A 25,289-nucleotide genomic window follows, 5' to 3' on the forward strand; every position below is an offset into this window, starting at 1 on the left:
ACAAGAAGTAGTATGTAAATCTCCTCAGAGTAACCTCAGGGCTGCAGATATAAATGACAATCACCTAGATACCCATAAATGAGAGTCATAATCTTTGCAGGTTTTCCTTATTTGAGTTATGTTTTCTGTATAGAAAATGAAACTTTACAAAAGAAATTAAGTTCAATTTAACCCTGTCCCTTTCCTTTTCCTTTCCTTCTTTTATTAAAGTAGTTCATTATGATAAATGTAGTTTTACTACTTCAAATGAATGTCTTACCTTTGCATATAATGTACATATATACAATTCTAAAATAATTTTTGTGATTTTTATATTTCCATATGTGAAATACAAACATATAATTATGCAGTGTGCTTTTACCACTCAAAATTATGTTTTTCATATACCAATACAGATTTATATCAAGATTATTAATCCTTATTGTGACATTGTATTACAGATACAATTTGTCTGTTTTCCTATTTTCAGTGATTCATTGTTATAAACAATGATGCTATAAACATTCATATGCCTTTTTAATTTTTGCAAAGTGCTACAAAATGTCTGTAGTGGTATGCTTTGATTCTTTTCTCTTTATCTGTTTGTGTACCTACTGTAGGGTTTTGTTTTTGTTTTTTTGCAGTTATCGTGAGGTTTGTATTCATCATCTTACAGATATAACAGTCTATTTCAACCTGATAACAATTTAACTTCCATCACATACAAAAACTCTATGCTTTTATTCCCCTTCCCCAAATTTTATCTTTTGGATGTCATAATTTCTGTTATACGTCTACTCTTATATACGTGTATCATTTTATATTGTGTATCTATTAACAAATTATTGTGGCTCTAATTATTTTTAGTACTTTTGTCCTCAAAACTTTTAAACTACCGTTAAGTGACTAACCCAGCACCGTATTACAATATTAGTGTAGTCTGAATTTGACTAACTTACCTTGAGCAGTACGCCGTGGGCGGTCCTGCATCCTGGGTCCACGGGAACCAACCAGGTGCCGAGGCCTGTGGGGTGGTACCTGGATCTTCCAAGGCCCTTTAAGACGATGCCAGGCCGGGAACCTTGTTTTGACGCTCCTGCAAAGTGGCTAGGGCCACTGGGCCCACCAGGGCTGGCCTGGCGCTTGTTAAGTCTGGAACCTGGGGCCTTGAGAGTTGGCCTGTATCGTGGGGCCCTGGTGTCAGAGCGGGCTGGGAGCCCAGGTCTGTGGGGCCAGCGCGAGCCGGGTCCGCGAGGGCGGGCCTGGCGCTGAGGCGCCTGGAGTCCAGTTGGCGGGAACCGTCCACGGTTTACGTCCGTGGGGGCCAGCTGGGCCCTGGGGCCTTCGAGCGGCCTGGTGCCGAGGTGGATTGAAGCCTGGGTCTGCAGTAGTCGGCCTGACGCGTGGGGCCTGGTCGGCAACCTGGCTTTGCGGGGGCTAAAGCTGAGGCCACAGGAGCCTCTCAGGGCTGAGGGAGACGTGCAGGTCCAGAACTGGTAAGGCCGGGGACCCGGTGTCCTATGTCCTTGGGAGCAGGTGGCTACTGAGGTCCAGAGCCTGGGTTCGCGCGACCCCAGGGCCACAGCAGCTGGGGCCACGGGGACAGCAACGCGGGGTGTGCCGGCAGCCGAGGATAACAGGAGTGCGCGGCGAGCCGAGCGTCCTGGGAGCCGTCTGCGGCAGCCAGAGTTTAGGCGCTGCAGGAAGTCCGTGATTGGCAGCGCGCGCGCATGCGCGCGCGCGGAACCCCGGGAATCTGGTATTCCAGAGGCTGCCCGGGGCCGCAGGGGCCGCAGGGGCCGCCTGGGGCTGCTGGAGCTGGCAGGTGTGGGGCGGGGGGCGGGGACGGGACGTGCTGGGTTTGGGGGCGACTTCCAGGAGCCTGGTGGCAAGTGAGCTGCCCGGGGCCAGGTTGGCCAGGGTGCTGGCTCGTGGGAGCCCTCAGGAGCCATCTAGGGCTGTGGAGTCGGACTGGTGCTGGGTGGGCTGGTCTGGGGTCCCCTGTGAAGTGGGCGCTCACTTTTCTCTCTCAGGGCTGGCCACCTCTGGTTTGGGGGAGGGGTGATGGGGAGAATGTGAATCTATCCCTCCTGCCCTCTTCAATGAGTCTTTTCTTATGTTCTTCACGCAGGTGCTGTCATCCCTCACCTGGAATCCTTGGCTCTTGTGAAGGTATTTTCGTGCACAGTTGTTCAAACTGATGTTTCTGAGGGGACAAGGGCTAGAAATTCCTATGCTGCTAGTTTACAAACGTCACTCCTCCCCTCGTCTATATTATAGTCTATTTATACATTCAGCTTTTGCTAAGCAGTTTGGTAGGTTTTCTTTTTTGAGGGGGGAGGGGGAAAAGGGCAGTTTGAATAGCGTAGCCATGAACATTCCAGTACATATGCTTTAATTAACAAATGTATGGATATTCTTTTGGAATGCTCTTATGTAGCCATAGGGTAGCCATAAGTTCAGTTTTAGAAGAGAATCTCAAAGAGTTTTTCAGAGGCATTTTCAAATTTACATTCTCACCAGCAAAGCATGATAAATATGGAAATATCAAATTTAAAATATCAAATTTTATCAAAAATAAATTGTATTTTCATATTGCTGCTAACACCTGGAATTGTCAGTTATTTTCATTTTAGCCATTCTTGCATTTGTAAATTTATAGCAGTTTTTTGATGACTGATGGACATCTTTAAATATGTTCATTGCCCATTTAAATATTCTCTTATATGAAGTATTTTTTTAAGTATTCGGGCCTTTTTTTTTTTTTCTGTTGGGTCATCTATCATTTTCTTAATCATTTGTGCATTTGAAAAAAAATGATATAAGTACAATGAGTATCTTTTCCTAATTTGGTGAGTGGTCTTTATACTTTCATAATTGTGACTTTTGAGGAATATATATTCTTAATATTATTATAGTGCATTTATTTTTCCTGTAACAGTCAGTGCTTATTGCAACATGTTTGAAAAAAAGAATCTATTCTACTTCAGTATCATAAAGATGTCTTCCTATAGCTCCCCAAATTTTTATTGTTTTAAACCTTTATTATCATATGTGCAATCATTCTGAATGTACACAAGAATAAATTTTCAAAATATATGAAGAAAAAAAATGGATAGGAAGAAAAAATAGACATTTCATAAATCTAGTGGGGAAATTTAACGTATTTTCCTCAATAGCTGATAAAATTAGCCAAAAAATATAAAATGTCTGAGCAAAAAATTTAACAAATTTGACCTAATAGGCATTTATACAACACTTTATACAAAACTATAGTATCTACATTCTTTTCAAGTGTACATGGAATATTTAACAAATTGACCATATGCTGGGCCATAAGCAAAATGACAAACAATTTCAAAATATTAAAATAATTTGTGCTTTTCCTGACCTTAGTGGATTTAATCTAAAAATTAACAACAAACAGATAAAGGGAAAAAAGGGTATGTACACTACTAAATAATTAGTGAGTCAAATGATAAAGTCAAAATTTTTTAAATATTTGAACATAATAATAAGCCATCACATATTATCTCTCGCAGAATACAGATATAGCACTGATTAGAGGGAAATCTGTCGCCTTAAATATATGCACGAGAAAAGATGATAGGAAGACAAGCAGTGACGATCTTCCATTTCAAAAAGCTAGGAAAATAACAGGAAAATCAAACGTAAAGAAAAAAGAATATAAATAATCAAATCTGGAGGAGGAATCAATGAATGAGAAACCAAACATAAAGTATAACAAATCAACAAACCTAAAAGCAGTCCATTGAAAAAGTTTAATTTATAAACTTATAGCAAGATGGTAAAAAATAATAGAGAAAATAAAAGTTACCAATATTAGTAATAAAAGAAGGATATCACACTGTATCTTATACACATCCATAAAGTAACAAGTGAACATTATAAACAACATTACATTTTACAATTTGGATAAAATAGATATATTCCTCTAAATAATTATATTACCAAAGATGACTGGAAAAGAAATACAAACTGTAAAGAATCTGATTTCATTTTTAATGATTATGAATGCTTTTTATAAAACTTTCTAAAAAAGGAAGACCAGGGATATGATGACCTCACTGATGAATTTTTCCAAATATTTAAGGAAGGAATAACACTAGTCTTACACACATTCTTTCAAGGTATAGAAAAAGTCACTCTCATTTTTCGAAGATAGTGAATCCTTGCTTGTATGACCTTACTCAAACTTGGCAATATAATTTACATAAAATGTCTTTTCTATTTTTGGAAATTTGGGTTAAAGTTATACCTTGTATAATTTTTGCTTTATAATTTCTACTGTAACTGTTGCTGAATCCTCTTTATTATCCTCACAATTATTTATTTTGCTATCTCTCCTTTTACTTGATTAGTCATAGTTTTATTTTATACTTAGAAAAAAACAGCAGATATAAGAGACAACAAAGAAATCCTAACTATTTTGAGAGAGAGAAGATGAGTGTAATTTTAGAGAATGAGTATATCTAGACTGGAAGAGAAGGAAGAAATCCCTTCACTTGTAAAGGGCATCACTTGCAGTGCACTATGGAAAGCAAAATTCATGCTGTGGGAGTCCATCTGCCTAGAATTCAATGCCAGTCCCTGATTAACTTGCATATATTCAGTTTCTTCATTTATAAAATGTTAGAGTTGACCTTTATTACTAAAATAATTGTTTTGAAGAAAAGTAAATGACTGTAAATTCCTTAGATTAAGTTTGGCTTTGATACATTCTTGATATTAGATATTTTAAAATGATACCTTTATTGATAGCTCATCAATGGAATGATAGGACCAGATAAGGCAGAAGGTAAAGTTGTGCACACTGGGTTTAAGCACAGATTCAGAAACATCTCTTAATGAAGTGCAATGCAAAATTGCTCAACCTATAAGGGACTCTGGGCCTCGTTTCTATGGAATGTAGATTGCTTACAAGTGAGGCAAAGGTTTGAGAGACTGTGGGCAATGACTGGTCTTGAGACAAAAGGAATTTTATCATTGTTGCAAGTAATGAATTGAGGATAAAGGTCCTATGTGTGACTGAGGGCCTCTAGCATGTGAATTCATAGAGGAATAGAAGGGTTTCAAGACTGATGACTGTCAGTGCCTAGTGACTCTTTATGACATATGTAAAGAAGGGACTAAGATGATGCTTTGGAATTGGATCCCATATAGCAATGGATTTCCTGCTGGTTCTTCAACTTTTTTATAAAGAATGAATTGAAGGAGACTGAAAATCCTTCTATTAGAGGAAGAATACAATAATAATGCAAAATAGTAGCATATAGATACATAGTATGGTGACAAATTTACACACAAAATTGCAGAAATGTTGCAGCTTTTTTTTTCTTAAGCTTCTTGAGCCTCAGGACACCAGAGTTTGTGGGAGAACACTTCAACTTACTAATTATTCTAGTCTTTTTGGTTTTAAAAGCCTCTTTTTTTTCTGGCCAATAAGCATGTCTCTTGAGGAACTTTCCATTTTGGTTTTGCTTGTTTTATTCTGATAAGGCGTATATAGGGTAAGAGGCTTTCCTGATTTTGTCTGTAACTGGAGAGGAAGGTTGTTATTTGAACTCTGGTCTTTCACCCTGTGAAAACACAGGGTGTTTTCATTTTTGTTTTCCAAAGAGAAAAAAAGTTAAGTTATTGTTGTCCTTGGATTCAGGAAAGTTCTTTGGTCCTCCCTTGTTGGCATGCATGACCTGAAGACCTCCGGAGTATGCACATTTCATCCTGTCTTTGGATAAAGACTGGCGGCTTATTAACCTTGGTATCTGTTTCCATTGCCCCTCTCCAGAAAGCTCTTGTTAGGACATTGGCCTTCAACTCAGTGACCCTATTCATCACTCACAGAAATATGGAATTTTGTATCCAAGAAATACCAGAAAATAATTATTAAGATTTAAGTTTACTGACTTATTCTTTTTTCTATGTCTACCCATGTAGTACAGCTCTTTTTACTCTGCTGCATCTATGCTTTTGTCATAAGATCACCCTGACTGACACTAACAAATATTTTTAGGGTTTCAGTTACCTTAACACTCATCCTCTTCAGAATTTAAATTTGCATGTTCTGTAGCCAAAACACAACCAGTCTGTGACTGTGTGCTTCCCTCATGATTCACATAATTTCTCACACTCCCACTCACTTCCTGAGAAAATAAGGGCTAATTTTTCAATTATATATTGAGGTCTTTCTACTGATGGTATATAATGCTAAACATTCAAATAGTCAGATCTGATTCTTGGATAGGAAGCTTAAATATTTTTTAAAATAACTTTTCAACAATGTATGACCATCAGCACTTCACATATTTTCTAGGGCTGTGCTGTCTAATAAAACAATCACTAGTCACAGTGACTACTGAGTAATTGAAATGTGAATTGTTTAAATTCAGATGTGCTGTAAGTGCAAAATACACAACATATATTGCAGAATGATTAATGAAAAACCTAATATAAAGATACTTCAATAATATTTTGTATCGATTACATGTTGAAATAATTTCTTATATATTTTTGATTAAATTAAATTAAAAATTTTTTAAAGAAATGTGCCTTCCATAAATTTAAAATTATCTCTATGGCTTACATTATATTTATATTGGACGGAGCTGTTCTAGGAACCGAAAGGAGCCATCTGTGTGCCAAATCTGGACATTAACTCCTCATTTCTCTTTTATTTCTTCTGTAACAAACCTAATTTCTCCTTTGGCTTCATCTGGCAGAATAAATACCTGGGCAAAAGAGAAAGAAAAAAAGACACTAGCACATATATTTTTAAATTTATATATACTTTTAACTTAAGTGTAATTGACTTACGATATTACACTAGTTTCAGGTGTGCAACTAGTGATTCCTTATTTTTATACATTATAAGATGATCACCACTATAAATATAGTTACCATCTGTCACCATATAAGGTTGTTATAATATTACTGACTATATTCCCTATGTGGTACACTAGGTCCTCATGACTTATTTACATGGTAACTGGAAGTTTGTACCATTTAATCCCCTTCAACTATTCTACCCATTCACCTACCCCCTCTCCTCTGGGAACCACCAGTTTGTTTTCTCTATCTATGAGTCTGTTTCTGTTTCATTTTGTTTGTTTGTTTGTTTGTTTTGTTTTTCAAATCCCACATATAAGTGGAATCATATGGTATTTGTCTTTCCCTGTCTGACTTATTTCACTTAGCATAATATCTACTAGGTCCATCCATGTTGATGCAAATGTCAAGATTTCATTCTTTTTTTATGGATGAGTAATATTCAATTGTAATTATATACCACAGCTTCTTTGTCTACTCATCTATCCATGGAAACTTAGGTGACTTCCATATCTTGGCTATTGTAAATAATGCTATAAATGAACATTGAGTGCATGTATCTTTTTGAAATTTTATAAAAATTTTTCTTCAGGTAAATATCCAGAAGTGGAATTGCTGGATAGTATGGCAGTTCTATTTTTAATTTTTTGAGGAACCTCCATACTGTTTTTCATAGTGGTGCACCAATTTACATCCCCACCAATAGTGCACAAGGGTTCCCTTTTCTCCACGTTCTCGCCAACACCTGTTATTTCTTGTCTTTTCAATAATAGCCATTCTGTCATGCGTGAGGTGGTAATTCACTGTGGTTTTTGACTTGCATTTCCCAGATAATTAACGATGTTGAACATCTTTTCATGTGCCTGTTGGCCATCTGTATGTCTTCTTTGGAAAAATATCTATTCAGAGCCTCTGCCCATTTCTTTAGTTGAATAGTTTGTCTTTTTGATATTGAGCTGTGTGAGTTCTTTATATATTTTGGATATTAACTCCTTATCTGACATATCATTTGCAAATATTTTCTCTCTTTCAGTAGGTTGGCTTGTCATTTGCTAATGATTTCCTTTCCTGAGCAAGAGCTTTTTTTTTTTTTTTTTTTTTTGGCGGCACACGGACCTCTCACTGCTGTGGCCTCTCCTGTCGTGGAGCACAGGCTCCGGACGCGCAGGCCCAGCAGCCATGGCTCACAGGCCCAGCCACTCCACGGCACACGGGATCCTCCCGGACCAGGGCACGAACCCACATCCCCCGCATCAGCAGGCAGATTCTCAACCACTGCGCCACCAGGGAAGCCCATGAGCAAGAGCTTTTTAGTTTGATATGGTCCCATTTGTTTATTTTTTGCTTTTGTTTCCCTTTCCTGAAGAGACAGATCCAAAAAAACACATTGCTAAGATGATTGTCTTAGCAAAATATTGCTAAGATGAATATCAAAGAATGTTGATATGTTTTCTTCTAGGAGTTTTATGGTTTCAAGTCTTACTTTTAAAGTCTTTAATTCATTTTGATTTTATGTTTGTATATGGCATAAGAAAGTGGTCTAGTTTCATTTTTTCGTATGTAGCTGTCTAGTTTTCCCAACAACATTTATTGAAGAGACTGTCTTTTCTCATACGTATATTCTTGCCTTCTTTGTCATAGATTAATTGAACTAATTTATATTATTCTGGTTTCAGCTATGAGTTTAGAAATTTTATGGGCACATGGGGTACCAGGAATTTACCTGCAAAGTTACCTCTAGGGGTTTGATTGCATGATTAAGGCATATGATTGAGAATCTGATTGTATGATTAAGGCCACTGGTGAAGGAGAATTACTGTTGAAAAATTTCAGTAGCAGAGCCTGGAAAAAAAATAAGGCAAGTGAGGAGCTTTTCACCTACAGATATTTGAGATCTTGGACCAAAGCAAGAGGACATGATAATTATATTTCACTCTTCTTTAAATTTTTTATGAGGTAAAATTTATAAAACATAAAATTAACCATTAATTATTTTAATGTGTACCATTCAGTTATTGCATTTATTACATTTATGTTGTTGTGGAACTATCACCTCTATCTTGTTCCAGGATATCTTCCTCACTCTAAACTGTTTGAAAGCAGGCGAGCTTTCTGCTCATGAGAATTCTTGTTTTCTCATGAGCCCATTTTGTGGTTTTAATTATGAGCATGTTATGACCAGAGTCACATTTTAGATGGTGTTGGCTGCTCAGAGAATAGTGTAGACATCACTCTGCTCACTGTTCCCTCTTCATACTTCATATTCTCACATTCCACTGCCTTATGTCATTGGGAAAGTTGTTTTTATTACCACCATCCCTGACACTGTCTGTGTAACTAAAATCCCAAATACCTTTAAAGATATTTTTTAAACCTGCAAATAACATTAATCCTTGGGCTTTTAGCTTTGTGTACTGTTTTGTGAACTTGTTCTTAATACCTCTTGCCTATTTCCACTATACCTGTGTATTGTACTTAAGGCCACTAACTATATCTTAAGTCATCACTTTTATACACCACAGCATCTAGTCTCATGCCTTGGGTACACTAGGAGAACAATGAACATTAATTCATGGAATGGATGAATATATATTCTGAAAGGAAATGTGAATGGAGAAAAATTAAAGCAAAGTGCTCATTAAGATAATTTTCAAAATAATGATATTGCTAGTTATATTGTGAAAAATTGACAAGATAATGTTTGCTTAAAATAATCAACAATAGCATTTACATTCTTTTTTACTTTCCTTACTATTGAGTCTCCACCCTAATTCCCACGTGTAATATTCAATATTCCAGCTGACATTTAATGAGGATACCATTGGCTAACTAAAACTCTCTAAAAATTTCAGTTTTATAGATATACTGCAATTTAAAGTATTATATAGATATTTGCTATATTTTCTTCTATTTCAAAGTTCACAGAATAGAAAGAAAATATTTAAAATAACAAGGTATAACATTTATGAACAATTTATTTGAAAATGGTGCTATAGAAAATGCTGTCAACTTCAAAGTGAATAATTCTAATCCTTAGCTCCCAAAATGAAAATGATAAATACGGTCATAAAGCGGTAAAAAGGCACAAAGGCAAATTGCTTAAGGGATAACACAAATGTCCTCTTAAAATATAGTATTAATTTACCAAAATATTATATAAAATAAAGAAAGCTAAATTGTAGGTATTTGGCATTCAAAGTATAACAACAATCTAAATGCTGTTTATAAAGGGTAGTAACTAGATAAATTATGAAAGTTAGTGAAGAGAGAAAGGTATCACATAGAAAGTCATTACTTATTTTTTAGAGAAGTAGAATTTTTCATGATAAGGATTTATTGAGTTTTAAAAATGTATGCCGATGAATTAAAATCACTGAATTGTGAAGCTCAGGAATTACAACAGGATATGAATTAGCCTTAGAGAAAGAAGGCTGAAATTTTCTAAAATTGCTTTAAAAATATTGATATATATGTATATTTTAAGTTCAGCAGTGAAGCATGTATACAATCATGTGAAAGTATCTACCACACCCTCTAATTTAAGAGGATTGACTGAGCACATACTGCAGCCACTCCCTTTCATTATAAATTCTGAAAGTAGCAGAAAATATAAGTAATGAAATTAGGATAAGAATAAAAATTAAATAGATAATAGCTCTGAAAAATAGGAAGTGTAGATATTGGACTCATTACAAGGTGAAAAGCAGGTAACAATACACTGAAGACTAAAAACAGATTCTAAAACATTCTTAAATAATATTCCTATTAAAGCAGAAAGCTGCATTAACCCACAACTGGAAATATTCTACATAAGTAACAAGTGTCTGACTGATCATAACAGCAGGACCTTCTACACAGGTCAAAAAATACCCCCAAAACATGTACATGACACACACAAACAGACATTCACACAAATACTGGGCCAGGAAGAAGTCATAGAAATATGGACTTAATGTCAGAAGTTGTAACTCAAGAATTTGTATAAGCCATGGCTTCCCTGTGTGTGGCTAGAACCATCTATGAGGATGGGAGATTACCCATCTTAGGAAGAAAAGCACCCTAAGTCTCAACCCCGCAGCATGTTTCTGCCTTCACTCATGGTGAGAGGATGCTGTGATGCATCACGCAGATGTACCTCCAGGAACAAAGGACTTACTATTCTAGCTTCTGGGAGTGTTGCCTTAAGACAGCCTTACCCTGATGTTCTCTTTTGGGAACTTCCTTGATCAATGAGACACATTGCCCATGGTCATGTCCCCTTCCCTGTTATGCCAAAATCCAACATTTAATTGTAAAGGCCTGTTGCTCATGCACAAACATTTTAAATGCTTTAGCATGTTTACTTTGCTCAAACTTGTATACTTTTTAACATGTTTTTTCCATTGTACTCACTCTACATAAAATGCAAAGCATGCTCTGATAGTGGATAGTCATCTCAACCAATCATTACAGAAAGAGCTGAAAACTGTTATTGGTATTCTGACAAACAAGACTTAATGATGAGTCTAAGGCTCTTCAGTGATACCAAGTGTGAAAAATTTATCTTGTGGCCAAAAGACTTAGAAAATCAAACTTATCTTCCTCAAAATTAGTCATTCAGATAAGGGGAAGAGATACTTAGAAAGGTACATTTTATACAGCTTTCTTTTAAAAATCTGATTCCCCATCAGATGCCAAGCAGAATTTCATTTTATACAAACGTATTAATATTTTACATGTAAGGTATTCCATGCTATGAAAAAGAAAAATGTATTTATGGTTTTCCCTTTTTGCTTTGTAACAGCTAAAACGATATCAAATATTTGCTACACTTTTACTTTCTAAATATATTCTGACTTTATGTCATGCATGCACAATTTAATGTTTACCTTTAATGTTTACCTTCAGTCATTTAGCACTGTACTTAATAGAATCCTAAATTTGTGATGTCTTAAATCCATACTTACAGCAACATGGGTTAAAGTTACCTTGGATATTTAAAATGGAAACAGGTTGAGTGAACTATATATGACACTCTACAATATGTCACATGCTCTAATGTGAACCTACTTTGTTTCATGCTACCATTTATGTAGTGTCATCTATTATCTACACAATCAGTTCTTTACTAGTGAATTCTGCAAAATGTTTATTTAATATATGTATTAATTAGGCTCCAATAAAGTGAGAGAATCCACCCTTTAATTTGAACACAGGGAATTTAATATAAAGAGTTATTAACAGTGGATTAGAATGACAGGGAATTGCTTAAGTGGAAAAGAAAAAGAGAACCCTAAAGAATACTTTTGGACTGAGTTAGGGTACCCAAGAAAGTAACACACTGAAGGGAAAAATTCTCAGCTAGGCCGGGGATTAGATCAGACCTCTTTTGCATGGGGGCGGGGGGGTTGAAGCCCATAGAAGGGTGAAGACATTTTCCACTGTTTCTGGCCAGAGCTGGTAGCTGACAGGTGGAGAAACACCTGATGGAATAATGATACGATTCCCTAACTGTTGCCAGTGCAGTTGTTCTAAATTTGCTAGAAATCCAGCTGAAAGCACTTGCTAAACTCACCAGAACGCTTCTGGAAATCCTTAGGGTTGGAGAGGAATTTGGTATTGAGCCCCCTGGAAGCTGTCACTTGGAAATGTGGGCAAGCCAGTTGGTGTGTCCTTGGGAGTGCCACCAATCTTTTGTCAAATTCTTTCATGATAAAGTGCCTCTTATCTTTGGGAACAATTCAGGTGAGGAAGAGTGTGCTGGGAGAAAATGAGGAGATACCTCTTACTGCCAGCTCTGAGGATGTTGCTAAATAACACCCTACACTAGGAGCACACTGGAATGGCCCACCTACAGGAACCAGGAAGAGAAAATCCTTTTCGAATTCATACTAACAGGGCTTAACATTGTACTGACTGGGAAAAATAAATTTAGAAGGCCCAATTCCATTGTCACAGAACAAAGAGACAATGAATTAATAGCTAACGTGGTGCCTTTGGTTATTTAGTTATCCAGCTTTCAAATACATCATTCTACATATATTTAAACTTCCCTACTGTAACAAACAACTCTATATTTCCATCTAAGAAGATATAGCTATGTTTCTTGTAAATAAAGAAGTTCTCACCATTTTCTCAAAATGAAAAGATGCACAGTCCCAATAATCATTGCATCCATTATTGTGGCTATATTAATTGCTTCTAAAATTCTGTCACACTCACAGCCCACTGAATATTGTTACCTAACACTAACTTGGCAGTTAACCTGTGACAACTTTTATATACTTTTTTTAATGAGGAGAGAGAAGAAAAAATTAATTTACATTTATAAGTGAAAACATGCATATGAAAAACAAAGAATATGAAAAACTACTACAATCTTTATTTCATTAACTGGAAATAATGAATATCTATGGATTCTTCTTCACCATCCGTTCTGTATTTCCTCCACACTCCTCAAAAACATCAACTGGTTGAGGTTCTTCACCCAATGGAGTAACCCAAACCTGAATTAACAAATGACCTGAGTCCTCAAATATCCTGTCTTTGGGGGAAGGTTCCTGTAATTTTCCATTTACCTTTATTATTGAGCATGGAAAAGTTGAGACACCTGGAGAATACCCTGGGTTCCAGTTGTAGTGCTCTTTACTCCACTTTCCCCTTAGGAATCAGAATCAATCACTCCAGCCAGTAGAGAAAGCCATTTTTTCTATCTGCTGGTTTCTCTGGTGTAAGGAGCCAGAAAGGGCTCATCTTGCAATTCAAGAGGACTCTTACTGTGCCCCTAATGGAAGGATCCTCACCTTGGATATTTAGACATTCAAACAGCAAAGCAAAAGTCAATGTCACTAGAACATAAAGAAAAACTCTGCGAATTGGTTATTGGATGTAATATTAAGAGAAGCCACTTCCATTTCCTCCCTTGATTTCCAGACTCATATATTCTGTCTGTGGGAAAGATAGCACCATATAAAGGTCTCTGTAAACAGATCTTATCTTTTCTGGAAGTTAACCTCACAACTTTCACCATAACTGAGTCTTCATAAGCCCCTATCTTGGCTGTTGAACCACAGTGGCGTTTTCTGTCCCCAGGTGTCCGTTTTAATTCAAAGTCAGTGTCTAGTAATCCCAGTTAGTTCTGACTATTCCTCTTTCCCCAATGCACTGTCACTTTCTTTTTGCCTTTGGGGAAAGTTTGAAATAAGATTTATAGTGTGAACTTGTGGCAAAGTTTCAGGATCCTATTTCAAGTGGACTCAATCTCCTCTTCATTGCAGATTCTTTGTGTCTGTGAATTGACCCAGATCTGGAAGCTGGTTAAGAAGCTACAACTCTCTACTGTGGTGACTCAAGCCAGATTTATTAGCTACTAGAACTTTGTTGGTTTGTTTTTCTGCTATAGATATCAAGTGTTACTCTAGTAGACTGTGTGACTCTTTTATACCTAGAAGCACCTTAATAAATTAATAAATAGCCTGCCTTAATAAATTAGCCAACAATAAAGATATCTGGCAGGCCAAGGCATGCTGACTACCAGTTCACTCCTGCTTCGCCTTTATGATGTAAGTTCCCACCTGCTTTGTTGGTTAAGAGTTGTCACTTGCATTCTATTACTTTAGGATTCTATAATCTCATTGGAATTAGGGAGCCCAACTCAATGGTGGCATCCCTTACAGTTATGCCTTACATACAAAAGAGAGAAACCACAGAGATTTTCATGAATGCAGATGCTCCCCTCAGCATTTATCAATGCCTTTTTTAATGTATGCTATTTTCTCTTGGGTCAGATTTTGTACACCTTGAGTGTGGTAAATTTTACCCTAGTCGTGGTTCTTGTGGCAACAGAATATACTTTTGGTGGGTCCTAAGGAAAATTGTCATCTTCTTTCAAGACATCTGCCCCAGTTGGTGTTATCACAGGGTCTTTAAGAAGAGGAAAGCTAATCTCAGACACTGGAAGGCAAACTACTTCCATTGATAAGTGAGTCTCAGAGTGACATAGGAGTTCACAGTGTCAGTTTTATCTGAGCCTAACAAGATGTCTCCATTCCAACTTTCAGGATCCAATTATTTGCCAAGCAGTGAGCTAAATTTCACATGAGAAATGGTGTGATTGTGAATTTAACTATAGCTTAATTCTGTAATGTTCAAAATTAAACTTTATGTTTTGTTTCCAAAATATGAGCCTTGTGTTTGCAAGGAATACTGGATTATTTTAGGGCTATCATGGAGGATATCTGGTTATTGCATCATGAGTTGATCTGGAAATTAATGGACTTCAGCTTGCATTTTTTTCTTTATTAGAACTCAAGTGCTCTACAAAGAGTATATTCTACAACACAGTCTTATTTCCACAAAGGTCAAATGCAGTAGCCCTTTGGATTTCCAAGGCATGTACTTCAGTTGGCAGTTATTCACAAACAACTACACATGGTAACTTGATTGATTGTGATATGATGGATTACAAGCATTCCATTTCCTGTTTGCAAGGAGATAAGCACTACACTCAAGGCAAATGCCATGACCAAAACATTCCCAAAACTTTATCCTTTGGGTCAATCTCTAGGAACCAGTTCTGTTAACAATTATGTTTTAGTCAGAATTTCATAAACAGAAAGAGAACAATAATTTGATGAGGAAATTTTTAATATAAATAATTATTAGCCAGAGATTAAAATAACAGGTAAGAGAAAAACATAACTTGTCTAAGAGAAAAAACATATAACTCTAAAGAATGCCCTAAGGCTGAAGGAGTATACCCAAGAAATTAAGACTCTTGGAAGGAAGAAAAAATGTTCCACAGGTATGGGATCCAGATTTCACTGGGTAGGATGTGGTTAAAATCCATTAGATGGTTAAGAAACTAGCAGGACCATTTTTTTTTTTTTTTTTAGATTCTATATATATGTGTTAGCATACAGTATTTGTTTTTCTCTTTCTGACTTACTTCACTCTATATGAGAGACTGTAGGTCCATCACACAGGGAGATCAGCTCGGTGCTTTGTGACCACCTAGAGGGTTGGGATAGGGAGGATGGGAGGGAGATGCAAGAGGGAGGAGATATGGGGATATATGTATATGTATAGCTGATTCACTTTGTTATAAAGCAGAACTAACCATTGTAAAGCAATTATACTCCAATAAACATGTTAAAAAAAAAAAAAGAAAGAAACTAGCAGGGTTTTCCTAAGCAAGAGTTGATTCACAGTTTAGCAGAGTGATGTGATAAACAAGAGAACAGCCTTCTGGGATGCTGGCAAATTGGCCAGTAAGTTTGTTGTGAGGATTCCTGTTAACTTAAAAAGTCAATAGTCAAAATGTTGCCAAAAAGTTGCCAGGAAGACTCTCGAGAAGGGTGTGGTAGGGGTGTTGACTTGTCAGAAAACCATCATTGGGTTATATCTGGATACAGAGTTGGAGTGCCCATAGAAACTCACTGGCTGCCTTTGGGAGTTTTACTGAATTCACAATTCTAAAATGTTTACACAGAGGTGCCACTTACCACTAGAAACTATGTGAGAGAGGAGTGTGTGTTTTTGTGGAAGTTGTTTAGGAGGAATTTCCACTTGCTCCTGGCTGCAGAATCACTACACTACCCGCTACCAACAAGGATAACATTTTTCTGGATACAAAAGAAAAAGAAAAAAAGAAATAGTACAGGGTCCAGCTATATCAAAAAGCAAATAAAAGACCAAATTTGGAGCTGAGTCAACTCATTGTTAACTGGTACAGTATACCTCAAATAAATGTCACTTTTTCAACTGTAAAGATTCTTAGTAAGTTGAAATCATTGGATAGAATCATCTCCAAGTTGTCCTACAATCTCAGAGTATATTCTTTAAAATATAATGATGCTGTAAGTTATATCACTTTCTTTAGCCAAAGGTGCTTAGAAATTGTTTCTGAGGGTATGGAAATTCCTTAAAAAGGTGTGACTGGGTTATCAAGGCTGATTTGATTTGACATATCTGTATAGTTCCATAAGTAAAAGAAACCTAAAATTATATAATTCTATAATAGGTTGTTGTAATTCAATGTGAATGATTTGTTCAGTTTAATTTAATTCAACTGCATGTGTATTGTAATAGAAAAAAATCACATAGCTGGAATACCCACAATTATTCTAATAAGTACTTTGGAGGAGACAAGAGCAAAAATGGTGTTGTAAAGCTAACATAAGGACATTTTTAAAATAGTATATATGTTTTTGAAAATAAGGCGTTTGAAACTCAGAACTCATAATACAGAGAGATTTTACTGATTAGGACATTTTTTAGTATAATACTTTCAGTTGTACAAAATTAACACCTGGTTGATGTAACTGAAGCATCTGTTTTTGTTGCCAATTGGATACAGTGAATTATTCAAATAACTGGGACAGCTAAAGATACTATAATACTCTAGGTCATGCCAGAACACTTGCCCACACACACATACTAAGAACCTAAGAATTTTTGACATCCTATAATTAGTTGAAATGTATGCCTGTAAGTTGTTTCTTGTTTTTAAGTGGGGGAAAGCTGGATAATCATACATTTGTTTTTCCACTAAGTGGGGCACAACAGCAGATTTGAGCTGACAGAAAAGAGAAACAATGAACTTGAAGTTACATCAGTAGAGTTCATACATTCTGAGGATGATAAAGTAAAAAAAAATATGTAGAAAAATGAACACAACCTTACTGACACTTGGGAAACCAACAGGCATGCCAACATATGCATAATGGAAATCGCAGGAGAAGAGGAAAAAGATAGGGCTGAGGGGCTTCCCTGGTGGTGCAGTGGTTGAGAGTCCGCCTGCCAATGCAGGGGACACTGGTTTGTGCCCCAGTCTGGGAAGATCCCACATGCTGCAGAGCGGCTGACCCCATGAGCCATGGCCACTGAGCCTGCGCATCCGGAGCCTCTGCTTCACGGCGGAAGAGGCCACAACAGTGACAGACCTGTGTACCGCAAAAAAAAAAAAAAAAAAAGATAGGGCTGAAAAAATATGTGAAGGAATAATGGCCAAAAACTTCACATATTTGATGAAAAACATACATCTACACATCAAAGAATCTCAGCAGACTTCAAGTAGAATAAACTCAAAGAGATTTATCCTAGAGTCACTATAGTCATATTAAAAACAAAAAAAATGGGACTTCCCTAGTGGTCCAGTGGTTGAGAGTCAGTCTTGCAAGGCGGGGGATGCTGGTTCGATCCCTGGTTGGGGAACAAAGATCCCACTTGCTGCGGGGCAACTAAACCCGTGTGCCAGAACTACTGAGCCCGTGCACCACAACTAGAGAGCCTGCTTGCCACACTACAGAGTCCATGTGCTCTGGAGCCCTCGCACCACAACTACTGAGCCCCCGTGCCCTGGAGCCTGTATGCCACAACTAGAGAGAAGCCTGCACCACAACTAGAGAGAAGCCTGTGCACCACAACGAAGAGCCACGCACCACAAGAAAGATCCCACATGCCACAGCTGAGACCCAACACAGCCAAAATAAATAAATAAATAAAATAAATAAAACAGTCAGTGACAAAGAAAACCTTGAAATTGGCAAGAGAAAAGTGACTTACCACTTAAAAGTGTTCCTCAGTAAGATTAACAGCTGACTTCTCATCAGAAACCATGGAATCTACAGACAGTGGATGCAATGACATCTTTACAGTGTTGAAAGAAATTCTATCAACCAAAAACTCTATATCCAGCAAAAATGAAAGAAAAAATAGACATTCCTTGATTAAAGGAAAAAAAAACTGAGAAAATCTATTGCTAGCAGATCTGCCCTAACCAAAAAATATAGCAGAATCACCAACAAGAGAATTAAAATGGTACATATGAAATTCTGTTTAACTCAGGAGAAGGCAGTAATGGAGAAATGATGAAATGAAGATGAACATGGTGTACAATTATTATAGACTTTCAACCTCAAATGAGAACTTCATCAGAGAAGTCCCAGTTAAAAGTTTCTGAAAACCAAAGACTTAAATATGGAGTTTCTTTAATAATATCTAGAATTTATATACTGAGTATAATACTGAACTGTATATATATATAATTATATATATATATATATACACATATGTATATTTCCTATCATGGTGGTTAAAATATTCCATATTTAGTGGCTTAAAAAATTTATTATAGTTTTAGAGGTCAGAAGTTTGAAATGGTTTTTACTGACCTAAAATCAGTAGGTCTGCATTCCCTCTGGAGAATCTCAGATAGATTCCCTTGACTTTTCCAGCTTAAAGAGGTGACCTGCATTCCTTAGTCCATGGCCCCTTCCTTCATCTTCAAAACTGCTGCATAACATCTTCAAATAACTCTCCAACTCTAATCCTTCTACCTCCCTCTTGTAAGGACAACCCAGGTAATCCAAGAAACTCTCCCTCATCTGAAGATTCTTAATCATATCTGCAAAGTCCCTTTTGCCATATTAAGGAACATAGTCACAGTTGAGGACATGGACAGTCTTTTGGGGATTAGGACATGGATATCTTTTGGTGGCAATTATTCTGTCTAAAGTATATATATTTTCCAAAATATTTAAAATAAATTCATATGGAATAAAATATGTGTGTATGCGTATGTGAAAGTGCCTGGGTAGAGATGTGCATTACCTATTTCCAATTTCTTTTTTTTTAATTCTTTACAATAGCCATTACAATCTTCATCCCCAACACTCCATCATATCTGCTCTTATGTAACTAAAAATTTCTAAGTTTGTCAGTCCAAAGTATATCCTGAGTATTCACTTTGTGTTGACTCAGGTGATTGCTATTTTCCCTTGGAAACACTCCCTTACCATTAGTTTTCATGTTACCAGACACTCTTAATCCTCCTATTTACTGGTTGATCCTTATTACCTGCATTGCTGCTTCCTCTTGATTTTCCAATCTCTTATTTTTGGAGTGTTCCAGGATTCAATATTCAAATCTTGTTTTCTCTTTTATACTCATTTCCTTGGTGATCATCCACTACCAGATTTTGAATACCATCTAAATTCAGATCACAATAAAATGTCTATCTGTAGCCTAGACTTCAGTTATAAATTCTTGACTGTCTATTCAAACTCTCCATTTGAATTGTTCATCACAAACTTCACATGTTCAAATGTTACAACAGAAATTATCTGTACTGAAGCAAAGAGAAAACAATTTTGAAAAAATTCAGTTGTTACTCAGGAATAAGCAGGACAATATTGAAGGGTTTAACTTTAAGTGGTTTCCCACATGAAGAGAGGGGAAATTTGAGAATTAATGGCTGGGCTGAAATGTTTCCAAACTAGATGGAAACTCTAAGAAAATCTTGAATGAAGCTCTGGGTGGGGATGGAAACAGACATTTTTAAAGGGTGTGAAGGAGGGTGAGACTACTGCTGATTTCATATCAGAAGTCATGTGAGCCAAAAAACATTGCATTAAACATTTTAAAGTATTGAGAGGGAAATAAAAAAGTTGTCAGACAACTGAAGAAGAGAGAACTTAACAAAAGTGGACCTGTATTTCAGGAAATATTAAAGTGAGATTTTCAGACTGAAGGAAGATAAGTCTGGAGGTAAAATTGAAGCTGCAAAAGAAAACACAAACAGAAAAATAATGAAGAAACTCTATCCAGTACCCTATTGTACGTTGATGTCAGAGCAGGTGGAAACCTTATGCCCTGATCCATTTTAGTGATGATTACCGCTTACTGAATTATCTGTATGGCATTAGTAATGCCTATATCCTAACAGCTGAAAATGTACAACACGTGGCAAAGAATCAGTCCATCAATTAAGTCAATTATTAATCAGATTATTTACTGTTATTTATTAAAAATTATTAATTCAAAGTGTTTAACATTGAATAGTTTACATTTTTTTTTCAGATTTAATGACAGACCACAATATTATACCAGTTTTAAAGCAAAAATAACTGTATTTGCATACTCTGTTCTCAGCAAAGATTTTCAATGGATTTCATCATTTATATTTTACTCCTGAATTTCCTGATTATAGGAGTTAAGCTCATGGTTATGTGTATTTCTTGCTATTGTATAAGTTAAATTTTTAAGTTGCTATTGTATAAGTTGAAAATCTTTGCTTACATCTTTACAGGACTGTATTAAACTGAGAAGAATACCTAGCTTCACTCATAAATCTTGTTTTTTTTTAATTTTATTTAATTTATTTTTATACAGCAGTTTCTTATTAGTTATCTATTTTATACATATTAGTGTATATATGTCAATCCCAATCTCCCAGCTCATCCCATCACCACTCCCAGTCCCTCCGCTTTCCCCCCTTGGTGTCCATATGTTTGTTCTCTACATCTGTGTCTCTATTTCTGCCTTGCAAACTGCTTCATCTGTACCATTTTTCTATATTCTACACATATGTGTTAATATACGATATTTGTTTTTCTCTTTATGACTTACTTCACTCTGTATGACAGTCTCTAGATCCATCCACGTCTATACAAATGACCCGATTTTGTTTCTTTTTATGGCTGAGTAACATTTCATTGTATATATATACCACATTTCTTTATCCATTTATCTGTCTATGGGCATTTAGGTTGCTTCCATGATCTGGCTATTGTAAATAGTGCTGCACTGAACATTGGGGTGCAAGTGTATTTTTGAATTATGGTTTTCTCTGGGATTGCTGTATTGCTCCACCCAGTAGTGGGATTTCTGGGTCATATGGTAATTCTATTTTTAGTTTTCTAAGAAACCTCCATACTGTTCTCCATAGTGGCTGTATCAATTTACATTCCCACCAACAATGCAAGAGGGTTTCCTTTTCTCCACATTGTCTCCAGCATTTACTGTTTGTAGATTTTCTGATGATGTCCATTATAACTGGTGTGAGGTGATAACTCATTGTAGTTTTGATTTGCATTTCCCTAATAATTAGTGATGTTGAGCACCTTTTCATGTGCCCCTTGGCTATCTGTATGTCTTCTTTGGAGAAATGTCTATTTAGGTCTTCTGCCCATTTTTTGATTGGGTTGTTTGTTTTTTAATATTGAGCTGTATGAGCTGTTTATATATTTTGGAGATTAATCCTTTGTCCATTGATTCGTTTGCAAATATTTTCTCCCATTCTGAGGATTGTCTAAAAGCTTTTAAGTTTCATTAGATCCCATTTGTTTATTTTCATTTTTATTGCCATTACTCTACGAGGTAGGTCAAAAAAAAAATCTTCCTATGATTTATGTCAAAGAGCGTTCTTCCTATGTTTTCCTCTAAGAGTTTTATAGTGTCTGGTCTTACATTTAGGTCTCTAATCCATTTTGAGTTTATTTTTGTGTGTGGTGTTAGGGAGTGTTCTAATTTCATTCTTTTACATGTAACTGTCCAGTTTTCCCAGGACCACTTATTGAAGAGACTGTGTTTTCTCCATTGTACATTCTTGCCTCCTTTGTCATAGTTTAGTTGACCATAGGTGCATGGGTTTATCTCTGGGCTTTCTATCCTGTTCCACTGATCTATATTTCTGTTTTTGTACCAGTACCATAATGTCTTGATTACTGTAGCTTTGTCGTATAGTCTGAAGTCAGGGAGTCTGGTTCCTCCAGCTCTGTTTTTTTCCCTCAAGATTTCTTTAGCTATTCAGGGTCTTTTTTGTCTCCATACAAATTTTAAGATTTTTTTGTTCTAGTTCTGTAAAAAATGCCTTTGGTAATTTGATAGGGATTGCACTGAATCTGTAGATTGCTTTGTGTAGTATAGTCATTTTCACAGTATTGATGCTTCCAATCCAAGAACATATATCTCTCCATCTGTTTGTGTCATCTTTGATTTCTTTCATCAGTGTCTTATAGTTTTCTGGGTACAGGTCTTTTACCTCCTTAGGTGTAACTCTTGTTATTAACAACCAGACATTTCTAACAAGTAACAGAATTAAGATAAACTTAATTGCAAATATGATATTATATTTATATACTCTTGTATATATTTATAAATTAATTGATTCAGCAAGCATTTAAAATGTTATTGCAGCAATTCCCATATTAAATTATGAGTAGGGTACATGAAATTTGATGTTGTTTCATTTCAGAAACATGTTATATCATTATATACTAAAAAGTAAATGATAAATATGTAACTTTTCTTATTATTAAGGTTTATTTAAACTTATGTTTTCAATTCATCTCGTCTAGCATGGGTGTGTGGTGTTGCCTTAAAAGAGTTTGGTTGGGGTCACTGAAGAAGGAGCAAGATGAAAAATATTGTTAACCTATTGGATTCTATGTTAACAGTTATAGGTCTAAGCACTTTAAATATTTTCCTCATTCTTTTCTGGCTTCTAATGTACCTGACAAGCAGAAACTACTGTTTTCAGTATTGCTGTTGTTTATTTATAGGTATTCTATCTTCTGTTTGATCTTAAAATTGTTGCATTGTGTTTAATGTTCTTCAGTCACTAAAATCTGTCTAGGTTTGCTTGCTATTCCCAAACAGATCATATTTTTCTTTAATTGTGAACATCTTAAAAATATCTTTAAATGCTGCTTTTTTTCTAGTCTTTTCATTTTTACTTTAATAATATCTATCAGATGCCACAAGTATCTAGTAACACTAAATATTACATGAAATCAGGTGTGTATTTGTACTTCTACTCATGCAGGTAACTGCCTAAGTCATGGGCAGAGACATTATCTCTTTTGCCCAGACCAGATAAAGAAGATTTTTATTCTTTAGTCCTTCCTTTCTCCATCCCTGCTTCCCTTCCTTCTACTAAGTTTTTCTGTTGTCTCCATTTTACAGAAGAGCTCACTTCCAGTTTCTCCCTTTTGCATTCTTAAGAACACATTTCTTTCATGTTCCCAGTTTAGCACTAAACCAGCCTTTAGATTGCAATATGTACTTTTCCATTTAATTATTTACCACACACCTCAATGCCAGTGTATCATAAGTTTTAGTGCTTACTCTCTATCTTTACATAAACTACAGTTTCTCTTTCCTTATTTAATCTCATTATATATTTTAATAAAGTAATGTATATTTTATACAGCCTTTCTACCTATTTTAAATAGCAGAAGCTATCCATGTCTGTTTAGTATCATATAGGATGAAACTTGCATAGGTCAGTGGATTTTCAGAGATTTTACCATCATGGGCTAAAATATATAAAAGCATAAAATCCATTCCATCTCAGTTAATTACTGAATCTTTTATCACCTTCTCTTAAGAATCATACAAATTATGTTTACAGTTATGTCAGATAGTAAGAACTATGATACTTAATTTGATACAATGTGTTTGAGCAGTCTTAAATCTTATTTATCTATATTTGCTTGTAGGGAAATGTATATATACACACACTTATATAGGCTTTCTTGGGTCAATTTTGCATCCTGGAATCTGTCTCTCCATTTACAGCACTACTAACTCTAATGAATTATATTTATATAATATTATATCTATTTAAGTTAGCAGATTTATTTCTTTTATAAGGAGTTTTTGTTTAAAAGGCTATCTTTTCTGTGTTCAATCTCATTTTTAAATATGAAAAGTTGCAATTTAAATAGATAATTATAATTTAAGTAGATTATGGTTTACATTGGAAATAAAATGGGGCAAAACAATTCAGCAGGACTCTTTATAAGAATAACTAATTTTAATAACTTCAATCCCAAGTTAATTCAATGCCATTTTAATTAAAATCAATATTTCTAAAACTTTTCAACTTCTGTTAAAAATAATATATGTCAGTATTGCTTAGTTTTCTTTATTTTTCAGTAAATATATTAACATGTATCATTGCCAAGTTATTGAGTGACATTTATTTTAATTGTACTTAATGGAAATAAATTCTATATTATTTATATATATGTACTGAATTTGTCTTCAAATTCTATCAACAGTCTATACTTATCAAAGCCTTATTAAATACACATGATTGTGTTAATAATATGTCCTATTGTAATTACTATATTGTATGGAGAAATCATATATTTGAATCATATAAACAATTATATAATTTGATGTGGGCTGAATATCTATCCCCCCAAAATTTATGTTGAAATCTAATACCTATTTTGATGGTATTAGGGGTATTAAGAGGTAAAATCTTTGGGAGGTAATTAGGTCATGAAGTAGAGCCCTTATGAATGGGACTAGTGCCCTTAAAAGGAGAGGACTTTGAGCTATCTCATATCTTTCTGCCATGTGAAGAAACCAGAGTAAGTTGTCAATACAGGAAGAGAGCCAGAAGAGGGCTCTCACCAGAACCTGATCATGCTGGCATGCTGATCTGAGAATTCCAGCCTCCTGAACTGTGAGAAATAACTTTCTGTTGTTTATAAACCACCCAGTCTATGATACTTTGTTAAGGCAGTCCAAACTAAGACATAATTCTATCAAAAAATCAATCTTGGCATTTAAAAAATAAATCTAATTATTTATGATTTCTGCTCTGCCAGCTGTTGTGCTTTAATTTCTCCTACTCTAAATGTCTGAGATATTATAAATTAAATAATAAGTGTACATGCCAACATTGAAGA

Source organism: Lagenorhynchus albirostris, chromosome 3, assembly GCF_949774975.1.
Source record: "Lagenorhynchus albirostris chromosome 3, mLagAlb1.1, whole genome shotgun sequence".
Classification (NCBI taxonomy): Eukaryota; Metazoa; Chordata; class Mammalia; order Artiodactyla; family Delphinidae; genus Lagenorhynchus; species Lagenorhynchus albirostris.